The 7,977-nt window shown below is 46.6% G+C and overlaps 1 pseudogene; it reads left to right on the forward strand.

Moving 5' to 3' along the window:
• The first annotated feature begins 423 nt into the window (after window positions 1–423).
• On the forward strand, window positions 424–686 carry LOC128593141 (non-histone chromosomal protein HMG-17-like; annotated as a pseudogene).
• Window positions 687–7,977: the final 7,291 nt, after the last annotated feature.

Genomic DNA, 7,977 nt, shown 5'->3' on the forward strand with positions numbered 1-7,977 from the left:
TAGTGAGACTCTGTCTCAAAAAAAAGAAAAAGAATCAGGCTCGGCGCTTGTGGCTCGAGCCACTAAGGCGCCAGCCACATACACCTGAGCTGGCGGGTTCAAATCCAGCCCGGGCCTGCCAAACAACAATGACGGCTGCAACCAAAAAATAGCTGGGTGTTGTGGCAGGTGCCTGTAGTCCCAGCTACTTGGGAGGCAGAGGCAGGAGAATCGCTTGAGCCCAGGAGTTGGAGGTTGCTGTGAGCTGTGATGCCATAGCACTCTACCCAGGGCGACAGCTTGAGGCTCTGTCTCAAAAAAAAAAAAAAGGAAAAGAAAAAAAATTGGAGCAGTGTGAAGAAGAGGAGACCCGTAGACCAATCAAAGCTCACACGTCACTGCATCCCTGCGTACAGCGCCTACGCTCCTGCCTCTGTTGCTACAATGCCCAAGAGAAAGGCTGAAGGGGACGCTAAAGGAGAAAAAGCCCACGCAAAGGACGAACCACAGAGAAGATCCGCAAGGTTGTCTGCTAAACCTGTTCCTCCAAAGCCAGAGCCCAAGCCCCTGCAAAGAAGGGAGAGAAGGTCCCCAAAGGGAAAAAGGGAAAAGCTGACGCTGGCAAGGAGGGGAATAACCCTGCAGAAAACAGAGATGCCAACACAGACCAGGCCCAGAAAGCTGAAGGTGCTGGAGATGCCAAGTGAAGGGTGTGCATTTTTGATAATTGTGTACTTCCGGTGACTACAGTTTGAAGAACTATTTTTTTTTTTTTTTTTGAGACAGAGCCTCAAGCTGTCACCCTGGGTAGAGTATTGTGGCATCATAGCTCACAGCAACCCCTAACTCCTGGGCTCAAGGATTCTCGTGCCTCTGCCTCCAAAGTAGCTGGGACTACAGGTGCCCACTACAACGCCCGGCTATTTTTTGGTTGTAGCCGTCATTGTTGTTTTGGTGGGCCCGGGCTGGATTCAAACCCACCAGCTCAGGTGTATGTGGCTGGCACCTTAGCTGCTTGAGCCACAGGCACAGAGCCTATTTTTTTAATCAAGTTTTATAACAATGCAGAATTTTGTTTTACTTTTTTTTTAAGCTATGTTGTTAGCACACAGAACACTTCATTGTTTTTTGGGGAAGGGGCATATGTCACTAATAGAATGTTTCCAAAGCTAGATAAGAGGGAAAATGTCTTTTCCCTCTAGTTTTGAGAGAATTCCTCTTGGCTCCCAAGAGGAGGGATTCCCTGATGTTGACCCACAGCCACCTTGGCACAAATGCCTTGTGCTATGGAAAAACTAATTTGTTTTTATGTCCCGTTCTCCCTCTGCCTTCAGCATAGTCTTAACTCCCTTAAACCCAGTCACCTCTTGGGACCTGACCCCCAATAATTGGTTACCAGTATATCAAGGAACCTGGACTTTCTCAATAACACCACTGAGATGGCATCCCTCAAAAGAGCAGCGGTTCCATTTGTAGATTGTTGGATCTTCAGATAAATTCTGCCGTTTTCATTTCATTTCCTGAAAGTCGGAAATGTGAAAAGGGTCGGCTTGTGAAAAGTTGTTAAATAACATGCTAAATGTGAAATGTCAACCCTCACTCTAAACTTCCCTGTTCAGAGCATCAAATGAAGATTTCATTGGGTTTTATAGTGGCTTTCTGATTTTTGGCAGAACATTGAAGAAGGGAGTTTGAAAGTTGTTGTAGACTGTTAACGATCGTCTGCCCATGTCCTGCCCGAAATACCATGATTGTTTACGAAAAGTATCTGTAATAAAGCTGGATACAGTTTGGCTTGGGAAAAAAAAATCTGTTACACAGTTTAGGAAACATTAAGGCTTAAAGACATAAACTGACTTACTCAAAGTTCACAAACTAATATGTGATGGGGCTGGATTTGGAACTACTATTGTCTTGTTGCATTATCTAATGCTGCACTGGCCTATGTGGTGTCCACTGGCCACAGGTGGCTCCTGAGGCTTTGAAATGCAGTGGGTCAAATCAAGATGTACTGTTGAGGCTGGGCACAATGGTTATGCCTGTAATCCTAGTACGCTTTGAGGCCACGGCAGGAGGATCACTTGAGCTCAGGAGTTCAAAACCAGCCTGAGCAGGAGGGAGACCTTATCTCTGCTAAAAATAGAAAAATTAGCTAGGCATCCTGGCATGGAGCTGTAGTCCCAGCTTCTCAGGAGGCTGAGGCAGGAGGATTAAATGAGCTCTGAAATTTAAGGTTACAGTGAGCAATGATGATGTCACTATACTCGTGACAAAGAGAGATCCTGTCTCAAAAAAAAAAAAAAAGTTCTGTAAAGGTAAGACATACCCCAGATTTCAAAGATTTAGTATAAAGAATGGAAAATATCTAATTAATGATTTTTCTATTGAAGTATATGTTAACATGACAACATTTTGGCTATATAGGGTTAAATCAAATATATTATCATGGCTTTTTTTTTTTTTTGGCAGTTTTTGGCTGGGGCTGGGTTCGAACCTGCCACCTCCAGCATATGGGGCCGGGGCCCTACTCCTTTGAGCCACAGGCACTGCCCAAATCAAATATATTATCAAAATTAATCTCATTTGGCTGGGTATAGTGGCTTGTGGTATAATCCCAGCTACTCAGGAGGCTGAGGTGGGAGGATTGCTTCAGGTTATGTTGAGACCAGCCCAACATAGTGAGACCCTGTCCCTATAAATAAATTTAGTCTCATTTGTTTCTTTTTACTTTTCCTTTTTTTTTGAGATAGAGTCTCATTTTGTCACCCTCAGTAGAGTGCCTTTGCGTCACTACTCACAGCAACCTCAAACTCTTGGACTCAAGTGATTCTCTTGCCTCAGCCTCCCAAGTAGCTGGAACTGCAGGCACCTGCCACAACGCCCAGCTATTTTTAGAGATGAGGTCTCGCTCTGGCTCAGGCTCAGGCTGGTCTCCAACATTGGAGTTCAGGCAATCTGCCCGCCTCAGCCTCCCAGAGTGCTAGGATTGTAGGCATGGCCTTTGTGTGCATGTTTGGATACAATTGAAAGGCTAACTGTGCCTGTCCCTTGGTTTCCCCATATATGAGAAGAGAAGTGAGCAAGTTTTTGTTTTTGTTTAGAGATAGGACCTTGCTTTGTTGCCCAGCCTGGAGGACAGTGGTACAATCATAGCTCACTGCAGCCTCAAACTCGGGGGCTCAAACTATCCTCTTAGCCGCCCAAGTAGCTGGGACTACAGTTGTGCAATATCATGCCTAGATAACTTACTTCTGTAGAGTTGAGGGTCTCACTCTGTTACTTAGACTAGTTTCTAACTCCTGGCCTCAAGTGATTCTACCACCTTGGGCTCCCAAAGTGCTGGGATTATAGGCATGAGCCATTATGCCTAGCCTTTCAACAGTTTTTTTTTTTTTTTGCAGTTTTTGGCCTGGGCTGGGTTTGAACCCACCACCTCCGGCATATGGGGCCAGTGCCCTACTCCTTTGAGCCACAGGCGCCGCCCATCTTTCAACAAATATTTACTGAGCACCTACTCTGTGTCATGCACTATTCTAGGAGTTTGGGTGAATCAAATGGGCAAAAATCCCTTGTGGAGCTTTTAGGGATGAGAGACAGTCAGCAACACGGAATAAACAGACGTAGATGATATAATATGCCTATGGTTCGTAAGTATGATAAAGGGGAGAAAGAAAGAAAGGGAAGGGGGAAGAAAAAAGGGAGGGTGTGGGGAAGGAATAAATTATTACAGGACAAGTGGGACTGGGAATGCTGGGGGCAGGCTACAGTATGGGGCTCATTGGGGCCTCTCATCTCTGGGAGGGCAGGGACTGTTGAAGACTTAAAGCAACTGCCCAGACCTTGAGGACTGTTGGCTGAGGCTCATTTCCCCTTCTCAAGTTCCTTTCCCTCTTCATTTACTGTGGTGATTCAGTCTCAACATGTCCCAAATCCATCCATTATCTCACTCTTCGAGTCTTTATGTTGTTGACAAATATTTACTCTGAAGATGCCTCCTATATCTGATCAGAAGTAGGTCTAAAAATCAGAACAAGCTAGGCATGGAGGCACACCTGTAGTCCCAGCTACTCAGGAGGCTGAAGCGGGAGGATCTCTTGAGCCCAAGAGTTTGAGGTTGTTGTGAACAATAACGCCATGGCACTCAACCCCAGAGCAACTGAGTGAGACTCTGTCTCCCCCCACTCCCCCCAAAAAAAAGAGAAAGAAAGAAAGAAAAAAGAAAAGAAAAACTAGCTGGGCATTGTGCTGGGTGTCTGGAGTCCCAGCTACTTGGAAGACTGAGGCAAGAGGATCTCTCGAGTCCAGAAGTTTGAGGTTGTTGTGAGCTATGATGCCATGGCACTCTACTGAGGACAACAGAATAAGACTCTCTCAAAAAATAAATAAGTAAATAAATAAATTTACACATTTTCTACCTGTGGCTCTAATTTTAAGTAGTCATTTGAGAGTGAGCTGCAGATATTATGACCTTTATTCTCAAATATTCCAATGTGCATTTCTAAGAACAAGGTCATTCTCTTACACAATAGATACAATCATATAGTTCAGGAACATTAACCTTTTTAACCCTTATCTAAGGTGTGATCTATATTCAAGTTTCACAATAAGGTCCTTTTCCCCTGCCTGAGGATGCAAACTGGGCTCTCACATTGCATTTCCTTGTCATGCTTCCTTAGTCTCCTGTAATCAGGAACAATTTCTCAGCCTTCCCTCATCTGCCATGATACTGCATTTTTAAAGATTACTGAACACCTAGTATATGGGGTACCTCACCATCTGGATGTGGCTGACTGCCTCTCTGTTATTAGATTCAGGTTTAAAGGCTTTGCAAATATTCAACAAATGATGCTGGGAACTCCCACTGCACCCATGGGGGGGGGAGCTTACCATGTCAGTGGTCCCATCCTGGTGAGAGTAACTCTGACCACTGATTGAGATAGTGTTTGCTAGATTTTTTTCTTTTTTTGAGACAGAGTCTCACTTATTTATTTATTTATTTTTTTTTTGTAGAGACAGAGTCTCACTTTATTGCCCTCAGTAGAGTGCCGTGGCATCACACAGCTCACAGCAACCTCCAACTCCTGGGCTTAAGCGATTCTCCTGCCTCAGCCTCCCGAGTAGCTGGGACTACAGGCGCCCGCCACAACGCCCGGCTATTTTTTTGTTGCAGTTTGGCCGGGGCCGGGTTTGAACCCACCACCCTCGGTATATGGGGCTGGCGCCCTGCTCACTGAGCCACAGGCGCCGCCCCAGAGTCTCACTTATTAACCCTCGGTAGAGTGCTATGGCATCACAGCTCACAGCAACCTCCAAATCCTCGGGCTTAGGCGATTCTCTTGCCTCGGCCTCCCAAGTAGCTGGGACTACAGGCACCCGCCACAACGCCCAGCTATTTTTTTGTTGCAGTTTGGTCGGGGCTGGGTTTGAACCCGCCACCCTCAGTATATGGGGCCAGTGCCCTACCCACTGAGCCATGGGCACCACCCCTGCCAGATTTTCTCCCTTTGAATTATTAAGAAACCTATGGTCTCCTTTTGCAATCGATAAATAATCCATAGCACAAGGCTCTGCATCTGTATAATTTTTTTTTTTTTTTTTTTTTTTTGAGAAAGTCTCACTATGTCACCCTGGGTACAGTACAATGGTGTCACAGCTCACAGCAATCTCAAACTCTCCGGCTTAAGCGATTCTCTTGCCTCAGCCTCCCAAGTAGCTGGGACTATAAGTGCCTGCCACAACGCATGGCTACTTTTTGTTGCAGTTGCCATTGTTGTTTGGAGGGCCAGAGCTGTATTCGAACCGGCCAGTTCCGGTGTATGTGGCTGGCGCTGCAACCGCTTGAGCTATGGGTGCTGAGCCACACCCAGAGGTTTTAGCATTAGAGATTCTTGCCCTAGGCCAATTTTTATTAAAATAGTTGCAAATTATTTGTAAAGGCATAAAAGAAAGAGGGAGGAATACAAGTGAGGGGTTGAGTTCGCTAGAGATAAAGGCCTGGAAAATGTCACTCTATTTGTACTAAAGAACTTTTAATATGCAAAGCAAGGTTTGGAAGGAGGGTATAATGAGATAAGCAAATGTGGTGCCTGCTACTGAGCAGCTTGTGATTAGATAGAGGAGGTGGCAATCTAAGCAAGACACCTCTCTACAAAAGAACCGAAAGATTAGCCAGGTGTATGGGCGAAAGATTAGCCAGGTGTATGGGCGGTGCCTGTGGCTCAGTGAGTAGGGCGCTGGCCCCATATGCCGAGGTTGGCGGGTTTGAACCCGGCCCTGGCCAAACTGCAACAACAACAAAAAATAGCCAGGCATTGTGGCGGGCACCTGTGGTCCCAGCTACTCAGGAGGCTGAGGCAAGAGAATTGCCTAAGCCCAAGAATTAGAGGTTGTTGTGAGCTGTGATGCCACAGCACTTTACCGAGGGCGACAAAGTGAGACTCTGTCTCTAAAAAAAAAAAAAGAAAGATTAGTCAGATGTACTGGTGGGCACCCGTAGTCCCAGCTACTTAGGAGCCTGAGGCAGGAAGATCGCTTGAACCCAGGGCTTTGAGGCTGCTGTGAGCTAAAATGATGTCACTGTACTCTAGCTAGGGTGACAAAGCAAAAATTAAAAAAAAAAAAAAATAGAGGAGACGAAGTAGACACAGCATGAAGGAGACACACACATACACCACACCTGCAACAAGCACATGTGTAATCCACACTCTACACACACACAATCAGAGAGGGATGGCAGGAAAATGTCCAGTGAGGGATCGGGAGAGAGCCCACCATCTGAAGCACCCTGCTAGATAGATAGACAGACAGACCCAGAGGTTTGCCCAGCCCACTGCTTCCAGTACCCCAAATTCATAAGTTGAAGACCTAACACCTAGGACCTCAGAATATGATCTTATTTTAGGAAAGCATCTTAGGGCTCAGCCCCCATCGCACAGTGGTTACAGCGCTGTAACATACACTGAGGCTAGCGGGTTCAAACCTGGCCAGGCCCAACTGTAACCAACAAATAGCCAGGCATTATGAGGCAAGAGAATTGCTTAAGCCCAGGAGTTTGAGGCTGCTGTGAGCTGTGATGCCACAGCACTCTACCCAGGGTGACATAGTGAGATTGTCTCAAAAAACAAAAAAAAGAAAGCATCTTTACAGCTGTAACGAAGATGGAATGAGGTCATTAGGGTATGTCCAATCCAGTAGGACTGTTGTTTTTATAAAAAGGGAATCTGGAGCCGGGCCTGTAGCTCAACCAAGAGGGCGCTGGCCACATACACCCAGGCTGGTGGATTCCAACCTGGCCGGGGCCAGCTAAACAACAATGACAACTGCAACAAAAAAACAGCCAGATGTTGTGGCAGGCACCTATAGTCCCAGCTACTTGAGAGGCTGAGGCAAGAGAATCACTTAAGCCCAAAAGTTTGAGGTTGCTATGAGGGTAACATAGACTCTGTCTTGGTCGGGGGGAGGGGGGAAGGGACAGTGGGAAACCTGGACATGCAGGAGGAAGGGGACATGAATTGGGTGAGGGCATCTATAAGCCAAGGAACACCTGAGGCCACCAGAAGCTGGAAGACTGGCTTGGAACACACTCTCCCTTATAGCCTTAGAAGGAACTAACCCTGCCCACATCTTCATCCTGGATTTCTGGGCTCAAATAAATTTCTGTTGTTTCGGCCACCCAGTCTGTGGTACTTGTTACAGAGGCCCTAGGAATCTCACCCACCTACCGTGTAATGACTGCATGCTTCATGGGCTGCAAAACCCAAAGGAAGATCCCTAAGCTAGGGGTCAGAGCCTTGGGACTGTGACTCAATTCTGCCACTCAGTAGCCTCTCTCCCTCCCCAGCCTCGATCTCCCCATTTGTCAGTAGTGGGGAGTGATACTGAGTATCTCCTTGGAACTCCGGTAGAAGGGGGCTTTGCATTCCATGGTGGTGACCCAGGCAAGAGGTCACTGTCCCCTGATCCAAAAGTGAAAGACCTCCTTTAAGGGTGTCTCCATAC

This window comes from Nycticebus coucang, chromosome 9 (assembly GCF_027406575.1).
Source record: "Nycticebus coucang isolate mNycCou1 chromosome 9, mNycCou1.pri, whole genome shotgun sequence".
Taxonomy (NCBI): Eukaryota; Metazoa; Chordata; class Mammalia; order Primates; family Lorisidae; genus Nycticebus; species Nycticebus coucang.